We start from the raw sequence: 11,605 nt of genomic DNA on the forward strand, positions 1-11,605 counted from the left end.
CCCTCCACCAATGAAGGAAGCGGTGGGTGAGAGTGGATACCCATTAAACTGCCATTTTATAGGCAGTAACCTTATACCCCCCTTATAGACCGGCTTCGTGAATGAGGCCTACTAACGGTAAGACTGCCTTGCTCTTATACATATATATATTATTAACTTATAATACTATAAAGTATAAGGGTTGAATTTTAACTTTTAAAATTCTAAGGGCTTAACTTGGAATTAAAGTATTCATAAGGGAAACTTTACAAATTCCAAAAATTGAGGGCAAGTTTTGAAACTATTCAAAACTCTTCAATTTCCATAAGTTATGTGTTTAAATTAGTTTTAATACAAAAAACTCTTCAAGTTCCATAACTTGAGGACAAGTTATGGAAGACTTTAAACTAATAAAAGAATATGACTTTTCTTTATTCATAACTTATGGAAATATTTATGAGTTTTATGAATCTTAAATGTGACTTTTCATATAACTTGAGGACAAGTTACAAAAACACATTTTAAAATCAACTCTTAGATTAATTTGGATTGAAAACAACAATTTCACATAACTTTCCTATTAATCTAAGCAACTCATAAGAACAAGATAATTCAATCAAACTTTTTCATGTAATTAGCTTAACCATTAAACTCGTACAAAACATGAATCTATTGAAATTTATCTTTGAAATTGGATTAGCATGAACATGACCACATCAAAAACAGGTTTATAAGTTGAAAAACAGCTTAGGGTAATGTTCCTAGTCCAATTCCAGCCAAAACAGTCAAAGATATGGTGTCTGGAGGTCCAAATCATCGAGCGCATGAACCAACTCGGCGAGTTGGATGAGTTTTGCCTTGGACTCGTCGAGTCCCTTCATGGACTCGACGAGTCTACTGTCCAGACGACATACAAACTTCGATTTTCAGCCAATTTTGCAAGTATAACAAGAAAACAAGCCTGACTCTATTACCACTGTTGGGTTTTGAGCATTCTAACACTCCTAAGTGTACATGCAACCCTATTACCACTGTTGGGTTTTGATGTATCTTGATTCCATGAAGCTTAAGAGCCTAGTGCCCCAAGTGTGACACCTCAAATGGTTCACACAACATCAAATACACTTGGAATAACTTAGAGAGAAATGAACCACTTAATGAAATCGGCTAGCCCTCACCATTCCTTCACAGTCTCTCATAGTGGCCGATTTTGACAAGAATAAGATGCTTATATAGTGTGTCAGAATTAGGGTTACACCATGTTGTTGAGAGAAAAACTTGAGACACACTTGAACAAACGTTAGAACAAGTATAGTTGCGGAATAGTTTATCTCAAAGGATCTAAAAGCTCAACAATAATAATAAGTTAACGAGTTAGATAGTTAGAGAGTTAGTTGTGGAAATGTAAGGAAATATAAATGACAGCAGGTGATATATCAAGTATACACATAAGTTGATTCATAACATGGAATGCATTCAGACCAAGTTAGTAAGTGAGATCGAACTTAGTGATTAAGTCACGAATGACTTTCTCCGAAGAGTAATAATATTCAGTAATGTTCTAGTGAACTTTGAGAGTAAGGAGAGATTTAAGGTGCGTAATCAGATAGAGATGAGAGATATATTTGATAGCATAGAAGTTGCGATAGATTGTAGAAGATGTAGAAAGTGTATTGAATAACAAAGATTGAGCTCTATATATAGATACTCAGTAGTTACATGGATCAAATCTCTAAGAGTAGCCATGCAAGGCATACTGGACAATTGAGAGTATTACAATAAAAGTAAAGTAATCTAGTAAGTAAGAGTGAATGCGGTTGATGATGACTTTGGGTGCGGTTGCTGAAGGAGGTCTGACTGCGGATTCTTGAGGGCTGCGGTAGCTGAAGTTCAAGAGGGTCACTTTTATGATTCTACACATGTAAACCCTAACTGTCATGGCCTTTCATTTCCATGATCCATGGGTACAAAAACACCATGGAGCATCCATGGAGCACCCTATGGGTTTCAGCCCAACTTGATAATCCATGGATCATTAGCCCACTATACAAGTATGGATGATTTACACAATTAACCCATATATTTAATTAGTCTTCCTTTGATCACTTAATTAATTCCAAATTAATTCTTGATCAATACTAATTAAATAATCTTATTAATATATTAGAGCTTATAGTATATTAGCAAACCTTAAGTGTTATTTCTCTCATTTTAGTCTATCCAAATGCATGATGCCATGCAACCCAAATGAACCATGCCAATCGGGTCAAGTACATACCAATTATAGTTGTGGACTTAGACACTAATCCAACATGTACATCTTCGTCGCTCCGGGATGGCTAGAAAACGTGGATTTGTGCACCTCCTCCATCAATACCTGGCGCACACCTCCATGATATGGGACCCACACCCTACAGTGTAGAGTCAGCAATCCACAGCTGTCATAATCGAAGGAGGGAACCTGCCCCACAATACGCTCGCTCTTCCGATGTTCCTCCTTCATAGCCTCCTGTTGGGCTTCTCGGATTTGCTCCAACAGCGGAGTCACTACCGTCATCCGCAGACAAATATCTCTGATCGGGGCTGCCTTGCGGCTAAGCACATCGGCCATTCGTAATCTTTCACCACAGCTAGCCACCGACGCTGCCTCATGTTCAGATACGGTTGATCCATGAGGTACCTCAAACTCTTATGGTCCGTGTAAATGGTACAGCGGACCCCATAGAGGTAATGATGCCAAATCTTGAGGGGGAAAACAACTGCCCCCAACTCTAAGTCATGCGTCAGATAGTTCGCCTCATGAGGCTTTAGCTGCCTCGAAGCGTATGCGATAATATGACCCCTCTGCATCAACACCACGCCCAAACCTGAGATGGACGCATCGCAATACACCACAAAATCATCCACGCCCTCCGGCAGGGCTAAGATTGGCGCCTCACACAATCTCTATCTCAGCGTCTCAAATGCGGCCTGCTGCTCAGGCCCCCAGCGAAATACAGCGGCTTTCTTCGTCAGCCGGGTCAAGGGCACGACTATCTTGGAGAAATCCTGAATGAATCTCCGGTAATAGCCTGCCAACCCCAGGAAACTCCGAATCTCAGATGGAGACTTCGGAACCTCCCACCTCATCACGGCCTCCACCTTGCCCGGGTCAACCAAAATCTCGTTCTGGTTGACAAGGTGCCCAAGAAACTACACCTTGCACAACCAGAACTCGCACTTAGAGAACTTGGCATACAAACTCTCCCTCCTCAGGGTATCTAACACCTCCCGCAAGTGCTCCTCATGCTGCTCTTGCGTCTTTAAATAAACCAAGATGTTGTCAATGAAAACTATCACAGACCGATCCAGCATCCGTCTGCACACGCGGTTCATAAGGTCCATGAACGCGGCGGGAGCATTGGTGAGCCCGAAGTGCATCACCACGAACTCGTAGTGTCCATAGCGAGTTCGAAAAGCAGTCTTCTATACATCCTCGTCTCTGACCCTCATCTGATGGTAGCCTGACCGTAATTCTATCTTGGAAAACCAAGACGCTCCCTGAAGCTGGTCGAAGAGATCATCAATCCTCGGGAGTAGGTAACGGCTCTTTACCGTTACCTTATTCAGCTCCAGGTAGTCTATACACATCCGATGCGACCCGTCCTTCTTCTTCACAAACAGAATCGGGGCTCCCCAAGGTGAACTGCTCGTTCTAATGAATCCCTTGTCTAACAGCTCCTGTAGCAATGTAGACAACTCTTGCATCTAAGGAGGAGCCAGCCGATACGGTGCCTTGGCTATTGGAGTCGCACTAGGGACTAGGTCGATCCTGAACTCTACCTGCCTCTCCGGAGGTATTCCAGGCAGCTCCTCTGGAAATACATCTGCGTACTCTCGTACCACCGACATGCCACTCACCGTCGCCTCTCCCGTCTCCCAGGTATCCAAGACATAGACGACATACCCTGCGCACCCCTACTGGAGGTAGCATCTAGCCCTCACTACTGAACATAAAGTTGGTCCATGTTGTGGCCTCTCGCCCTGAATCACCAGCTCTCCCCCACTGGGGGTCCTAACCCGGACCAACTGTTGCGTGCAGTCAATCACCGCCCCATTGGGGATCAACCAATCTATGCCTATAATAACCTTGTTCCCCCACAATGGTATGGGAACCAATTCTACCAAGTAGCGCTCCTCGAACAGTCTCAAAACATAATCCCTGAAAACCTCTAATGCTCGCACTGATTGATCGTCCGCAATCTCGACCTCTAGGGGGAAATCAACATACCTGAAGACTAAGGGAACGTCTTGCTAAGCGCAAGAGAGACAACTGATCGGGTAGCACCCGATTCAAACAATACCTAAACTGGGATACCGTTCACATGGAACGATCCTAAACAAAACATATAACATAATACATTAATATCACAAACTACATATAATAAAAGTTAGAGAAGAAACCGTACCCGTCACCACATCGGGTGTGGCGCGTGCCTCCTCGGCTATCAACTGAAAAGCTCGGATCCTCACCACTGGAGCCTTTGACTTGAACTTCCAGCCATCCGTAACCCGTGCAGTCGCTGGAGTCGGTTCCACCACTGGAACTGTTGTTCCTGCTGTCAATCTAGGACAGTTGGCCTTTTTATGGCCCCTCTGATTGCAATGAAAGCAAATCAGGTCTGATGTCTGAATAGTGGGGGCAGGGGCAGTACAATCCCTGCCAAACTGCCCCACCTTGCTGCACTTGTAGCAGCCTGATGATCCAGCTCTACAAGCTCCCTCATGCGGCCTGGCGCATTTCCTGCAGCGGCTCTGGCCCGACTGGCCCTTCGACCTTGCGTCGGATCCCTTGGGTTTCTTCCCCGAGACCCCAGTAACCTGCTCCGTCTCTGCCTTCCTCTTCCTGAGGTTCTCTAAATCAATCTCCCTCTGAAACATCCCAAAAACACAGTTTGAAAATTTCGTTTAATTTAATAATAAAAACCATAGTCGATAAACCTCATATAAAAATCATAGGCAATGTATCTCAAAATATTATAACAACTGTCAAGTATATCAGAGTATAAACATCGCAGGCTGAACAAATGGTGTGTGCACTGCAATCTTCCCGAGCTCCTCTTTTGAAAACTGAGTACCTGAAACCAAAACTGAAAACTATAAGCACAAAGCTTAGTGAGCTCCCCCAAACTACAACATACCATACAATAACATATAAAGCACGTACTGGGCCTTGCCCACTGTATCGGACCGAAGTCCGGAACTGACTAGGGCCTTGCCCACTGCATCGGACCGAAATCCAGAGCTGACTAGGGCCTTGCCCTCTGCATCGGACCGAAATCCAGAACTAACTAGGGCCTTGCCCACTGCATCAGACCGAAGTTCGGAACTGACTAGGGCCTTGCCCACTGCATCGGACCCAAGTGTGGAACTAACTAGGGCCTTGCCCACTGCATCGGACCGAAGTCCAGAACTAACAAGGGCCTTGCCCACTGCATCGGACCGAAGTCCGGAACTGACTGAACATAGCATAACATAATCATAACATATAACAATAACACATATACTGCATACTACATCGGACCGTAGTCCGGAACACATAACACATAGACATGCCTGAATCACAAAGACATCAAGCATACTGAACTACTTCTCGGGACCACCTTGACATCGAACCGCAGTCCGGAACTACTGCTATCTAAATGGGCCGACAATGTGGCCATAGACACGTTCCTACTGGAAGGAAACTCACTTCACGCTGCTGAAGTCCCGCTGGCAAAACCCTAGTTGCTGGATGACAGATTCCCGAATCTGTCAATCATCAAAATAACATCCAATTAATAATTGGGTTCCAACTCATAACCATAAGTCCATACTTGGGGTAAAAGACTACTTTACCCCTATCTTAGCTTGACTCAAGCCCAAGGCCCAATCCAAAGGCCCAAAAGTCTAATATAGGACCAAGGCCCAACTATGGCCCAATTTTCCAAATTGGACCCAACCTCTATATGGTCTTGACCTAAGGCCCAATCATTCATTCTTGGTCCAACACTTGACATTCCCATAGGCCAACATCTCATAATCATCAAGGCCCAGACTATGGCCCATCTATGGCCCAGTTTTCCAAATTGGGCCCAAACTCCTTACGTGGGCCTTACCCTAAATCCATTAGGTTATTCTAGTCCATTTGCTTGCCTTGGGATGGTCCATTATTATCCCAATCACCAAGGCCCACTAGGAAGGCCCAATAATAAACCCAAGTGAAATTAGGGTTTCACATAAAATGACGATTAGGGTGAAGTTTCCTACTTAACCCATTAAGGACTTAATCCACTAAGTACTTAATCCCTTAAGTCCAATATTGATTAGATTAATCTTTGCCAATGATTATTATTTAATATCTCAAGCTATTAAATAATTCCCGTGTGTGTGTCCCGATTAATTCTCAAAATTTGGGTTTTATTGGCATTTGGATTTTCCAAACACTAATTAGGGTTTCCAACCCAAATACTAGCCCATTTATCAATTTGTTGGGCTTTTAGGTCAATTAGGGCTTTATTGGGCCTAATAGGCCCACTAGAATATCATTAAGCTCGTTAGGGTTTTCACTAAGCCCGTTAGGTTTCATTGGGCCCATTAGGGATTCTTTGGGCCCATTAGGGTTTCAAGCACCCCAAACGAGTCAACACAACGAGGCAAAGCACACCGCCACCCAACACGGCGGCCGGTGGCGGCAGGCACCACCCTACGGTGGTGGTTAGGGTTTCTTTCTCATTATTCCATTTCCAATTACATTGGGGGGGGGGGGGGCTGTTTATTCCCAACGGATATGTTGAATCATAAAAGTGACCCTCTTGAACTTTGCTACCGCAGTCACTTCAGCACCCACAGTCAGTCTCTTCATCAGCAACCGCAACAGCAACCAGAATCTTCCTACCGCAGTCAACTTAACTAGATTACTTTATTTTGTCTTTATTGTAATACACTCTATTATCCAGTATGCCTTGCATGGCTACGTATAGAGATATACTCTAGTGCATTTCTGAGTCTCTATAAATAGAGACTTATTCTCTTGTATTCGTAACCGATAACTAAGGCATTCAATCTGAATACACACTTCAGCAGTTATCTTTCTATCTCTCTCTTATTCTTTCCTTCTTACTTAAATCTTATCTGAATTCAACTGAATATAATCTCTCTTTGGAGCAAGTCATTGTGACTTAATCACTAAGTTTGATCTTCCTTATTAACTTGGTTTGAATGCATTCCTCGTTATGAATCAACTTAAGTGTATACTTGATATAACAATTGTTGTCATTTCTATTTCTTTATTTTTCCGCAACTAACTCTCTAACTATCTAACTATAACTTATTAATATTATTGTTGAGCTTTTAGATCCTTCGAGATTAACTATTCCGCATTACTACTTGTTCTAACGTTTGTTCAAGTGTGTCTCAAAGTTTTTCTCTCAACAGGATATATTCCCAACGGATATAGGGAGACCTTCTTTGGGGGTGAAGCTCCTTGGGGGGCTGTTAGCAGAGACACAGGGTTTATTAGCGGGCTGGCCATGAAGAGAGAGGTCAATGATGTTGATTTGATGGGCCTTCTTCCACAACTATGTGACCCGCATAGTGAGCTCCTTTTGCTTTGATCATGTATGGGCATTGCAAAACTTTTCTTTGGTTTAAGGACATGCCAGCCGGTACACATAGAAGAGGCAGCGTTATTCTTTGACAAAGGATTGCGCAGGTCTATCGAGGATATGGTGGTATGTGGAGGCCCCTTCTTTGGAGACATTCAGTGGCGCTTGGCTTCCTTACCTATTCGTTTCGGTGGTTTGGGTTTGTACTCGGCCTACGAGGTTTCCTCCTACGCATTTGTGGCCTCGAGGGCCCAATCTTGGGCATTACAAGACCACATCTTACGTGACAGTGGCATATGTGGTATGAACTCGGATTACCTATGTGCTATGACTCGTCTTCATGATACGATTCCGGGATTTGACTGTAGCGGTTTCACTAATAAGGACACCGCCCCCTAAATCCCAAAAAGCTTTGGCGTGTGCCCTTTTTAGCAAAATCGTCCAAGATATGGAAGTCGACTTCGACATGACTGTCAGACAGAAAGCAGTCTTTGAGTGTCTGCGGGCACCTCATGCTCAGGATTTTCTGCTAACTATCCATATTGATGGTCTTGGCCAGCATATGTCTCCTGTGGAGTATCAAACTTTCCGTCGTTACCGCCTCATGATTCCCATATTCCCAAATTGACGAGATATGCCCATCTTGTCGCAAGGCATGTTTGGATAGCTTTGGGAACACGCGGTTCATTGTAGAGAGCTCCCTGGTTTCAAGTATAGACATGATGTGGTTCAGGATGTTCTCTTTGATGCTTGTAGGTGTGCTGGTATTTCTGTGAAGAAAAAAGCGCTAGTGAACTTTTTGACGGACCCGCAGGATGGCAGGTCCATACTTAGACCGGCTGACATTTTGGTCTTTCGATGGATAGGAGGGAATAGGGATGTCAAAAACCCCTGCGGGACCCCGTTCCCGTGGGACCCCGATACCGTACGGGACTAGTTTTTTAAAAAATTCGGGAGCGGGAGCGGGGGCGGGGGCGATATTAACTCCCGTTTATTTTCGGGACCGGGGGCGGGAGTGAGTATTTCTGTCCCGTACTCCCGCGGGGGCCCCGTTTATATTTATATAAAAATATATATATGTTTATAACTTTAGTGATGTTTTATGTTTGATCAATTCTTGATTTATCAAGGGCTTACATGTTTGTTTATATACAAAAGTTATTAAAAATAGTATTTTTAGCCTAAAACAAAGCAATTTTTTAGCAAAAAAAATCCATTTTTAAGCCTATAAACCGGGAGTACCGGGGGAACGGGGGCGGGACCGGGGGCGATGGAGGTAACCGGGGGCGGGACCGGGGGCTATGTAAGCGGGGGATCCGGGGGCGGGACCGGGAGCGGGGGCAACAAGGGATTTCGGGAGCGGGGGCGGGGGCAACCATTTCCGCTCCCGTTTGGTCCCGTTGACATCCCTAGGAGGGAAGCATGCGTGCGTGGATCTTACTGGGGTCTCTCCTCTCGTTGGTTTGGGGAGCGGGGGTTTCACAGCTGGGCATGCCGCTTTGAAAGCCGTTGCGTGCAAAGTGGTAAAGCACGAGAATGCATGTATAGAAAATCAACATGTGTTTGTTCCTTTTGCATTCGATACATTTGGTTTTCTCACACCAGAGGTGGTGGAGCTCCTTAATAGAGTCCAACGGGTCATGCATTCTAATGTTATATCTCCTAGATCCACAAATGTTGTTTTCAAAAGAATTGGTTTTGCCATCCAGAAAGGGCTAGCGGCGCAGCTTGTTACCCGTTTGCCTTCAATCAATATGTATTGAACTAGTATTAGAAGAAACAATAGAAGAATGCCGCCTCCAAGTATCAACAAATTTTATTTGAAGAAAGATGTCAAAAAAAAAAATTTATAATTGGATTCGAGTCATGATGTGGAAACCTTGACGTCAACAGGATATTAGATGGTAAATACTTTTAATATAATTACATTTTACGAGGCTAAATCTCAAGATGACACACACACTAAACAAAATAAGCACACACAGGCGGCACATGGCGGCAGCCACCACCTCACAGTGGTGGTGGTGGCTATTCTTGGTATTCCAACTAGACAAAACACACGCACATAAACTTCAGATTGCATCCAACACTCCAGCCACCCACCTGGCGGCTCAAGGCGGCGCAACAACACCAAAACGGCAGTGGCAACAGTGGTTACGACGATAGCCACCACCTCACGGTGGTGGCGGTGGTTTTTCTTTGTCCCCAGCCGATCAAACATACACACGCACTCGTAAACAAGAGTTGGACACCGAATTACTCCCAACCCAACCAATACGGTGGCAGGTGCCGATCGGAAACACCAAAATCGGTGATCTAAAACCAACGACAGCCCCTGTCGACATAAACTACTCCAAATCACAGAAAGAACGAAGATAAAGGACTAGATGGGTGGTTACAATCATTACCGAGAACTTCGTATCCACACACACGATTTCCACAGTGGCGAACATAACTTGTTTCACCGGAGGAGGGTAGCGACAGCCCGCTGCTGGCATCCTTGTACTGCTCTTCGTCGCTGGCAGCAGGTTTGCCAGCGATCTCAGGTGTGGTGGACTCCAGCTTCAACGTCAAGGAGGTGGCGGTCGGACCCGACACCGACGATGGCGGCTAGGGGGTAGTTTCTTGTGGTGGCGGCTGAGCATCAATTAGGGCTAGGGGTCATGTTCCATTAAAATGAGAGGGAAGGAAGAGTCGCCAGGTATAAGTCCCGTATTCTTGAAACTTTCACTCATTTACCATTTTTAGTCCCTCCCCACAATACCTTCATCACTTTAAATCTAATATTTACCCATTAGCCCCTGATCTCATAAATTCCTTTCAAATTCGACCCATGAATTACCAAACAACCCCTAATATCTTAATTACGACATATTCAGCCCCTCCACCTCTTTTCCTTTTTAAATTAAATCCTAAATAATTACCACAGGGCCCCTAACTTCATAAATATTTATAAACGGGGTCCAGAACTTACACTTTTAATCCCCGACTTCTAAAATTGCCAATTAACTCCTCGAAACCAACACCCTCTATATATAATTATTTATTTTAGAGATACCATTCTTTCATTAATTTATCTATTTATCTAATAAATAAACGGGGTGTTACAACTCTTCCCCACTTGAATTAGATTTCGTCCTCGAAATCATTCCTTACCATTTCTCATACGCCAAACCACTCTAGTAACATGGTCACCATCTTGGGCACACCCTAGCCTTCCCAGGGTAGCCGTGACCAATATTCGGAAAGCCTTAATGTCCGTAGTTGAACGAATTTCTCGCAACAAGGTAACATCTACTCGATCTGAATCTCCTGTCTCGAGATGGTCTGAATCCCTGGCAGACCACTCATATCGAATCATTATCGATGAACCACGCGGGGGTGACTAAGCATTACTCAGCAATCTGATACGCTTGCCATACATGAGATCCTTAAATACCATCACTGCTGGAGACCCAAAACCGTCTAAAACACTGATCTGCCTGAAACACTGAACTGTCTGAAACACTGAGCTGCCTGAAACACTGAACTGCCTGAAACACTGAACTGCTACATGACCGCTTTCTCAAAATCTATCGAGACTTTCTCGGTCTCAATTCATCCGTCAGTCATCTAAAATATCGGGTTCCGGCCCGGCAATGGAGCCAAAGGACTCCCACTTAGTCGCCTCACACGACTTTCGGATGAAATCCTCTTCTGTCAATAATTACCAGTAGTTATCTTGCCACTGTGACTCTAACAACTTTCTGATCTCACCGATTGGTTACATGCGTCGAATCCTGACGTCACCAAACCCAAGGCTAAAAGTGATTGCTACATGATCATTGGTAGCCTTAGGTCATGAAGGACCTTAAGCAGTCAACAGCTTCTTTTCTCTCTTAGCTGTAGTGGCACTTCTACAGTCTTATCACTGGCTTAACCAGGTCTAATCCGTCTGGGTAATTCCAAAATCCAATCCATGGATTTCCATATCCTCACTGCTACACCCGAACTGGTGGGTA

General features: G+C 44.2%; 1 long non-coding RNA gene across 1 annotated transcript; it reads right to left on the reverse strand.

Annotated features, from left to right (window-relative positions):
• Window positions 1-9,490: 9,490 nt before the first annotated feature.
• On the reverse strand, window positions 9,491-10,285 carry LOC145156220 (uncharacterized). Its single transcript, XR_013736546.1, has 2 exons — window positions 10,013-10,285; window positions 9,491-9,939 (listed from the first exon to the last, which is right to left on the reverse strand). It is a non-coding gene; the product is annotated as an uncharacterized LOC145156220 (long non-coding RNA).
• Between the last annotated feature and the right edge of the window lie 1,320 nt (window positions 10,286-11,605).

Source organism: Lactuca virosa, chromosome 2 (assembly GCF_052849685.1).
Source record: "Lactuca virosa cultivar CGN04683 chromosome 2, Lactuca_virosa_CGN04683_v6, whole genome shotgun sequence".
In the NCBI taxonomy this organism is placed as follows: domain Eukaryota; kingdom Viridiplantae; phylum Streptophyta; class Magnoliopsida; order Asterales; family Asteraceae; genus Lactuca; species Lactuca virosa.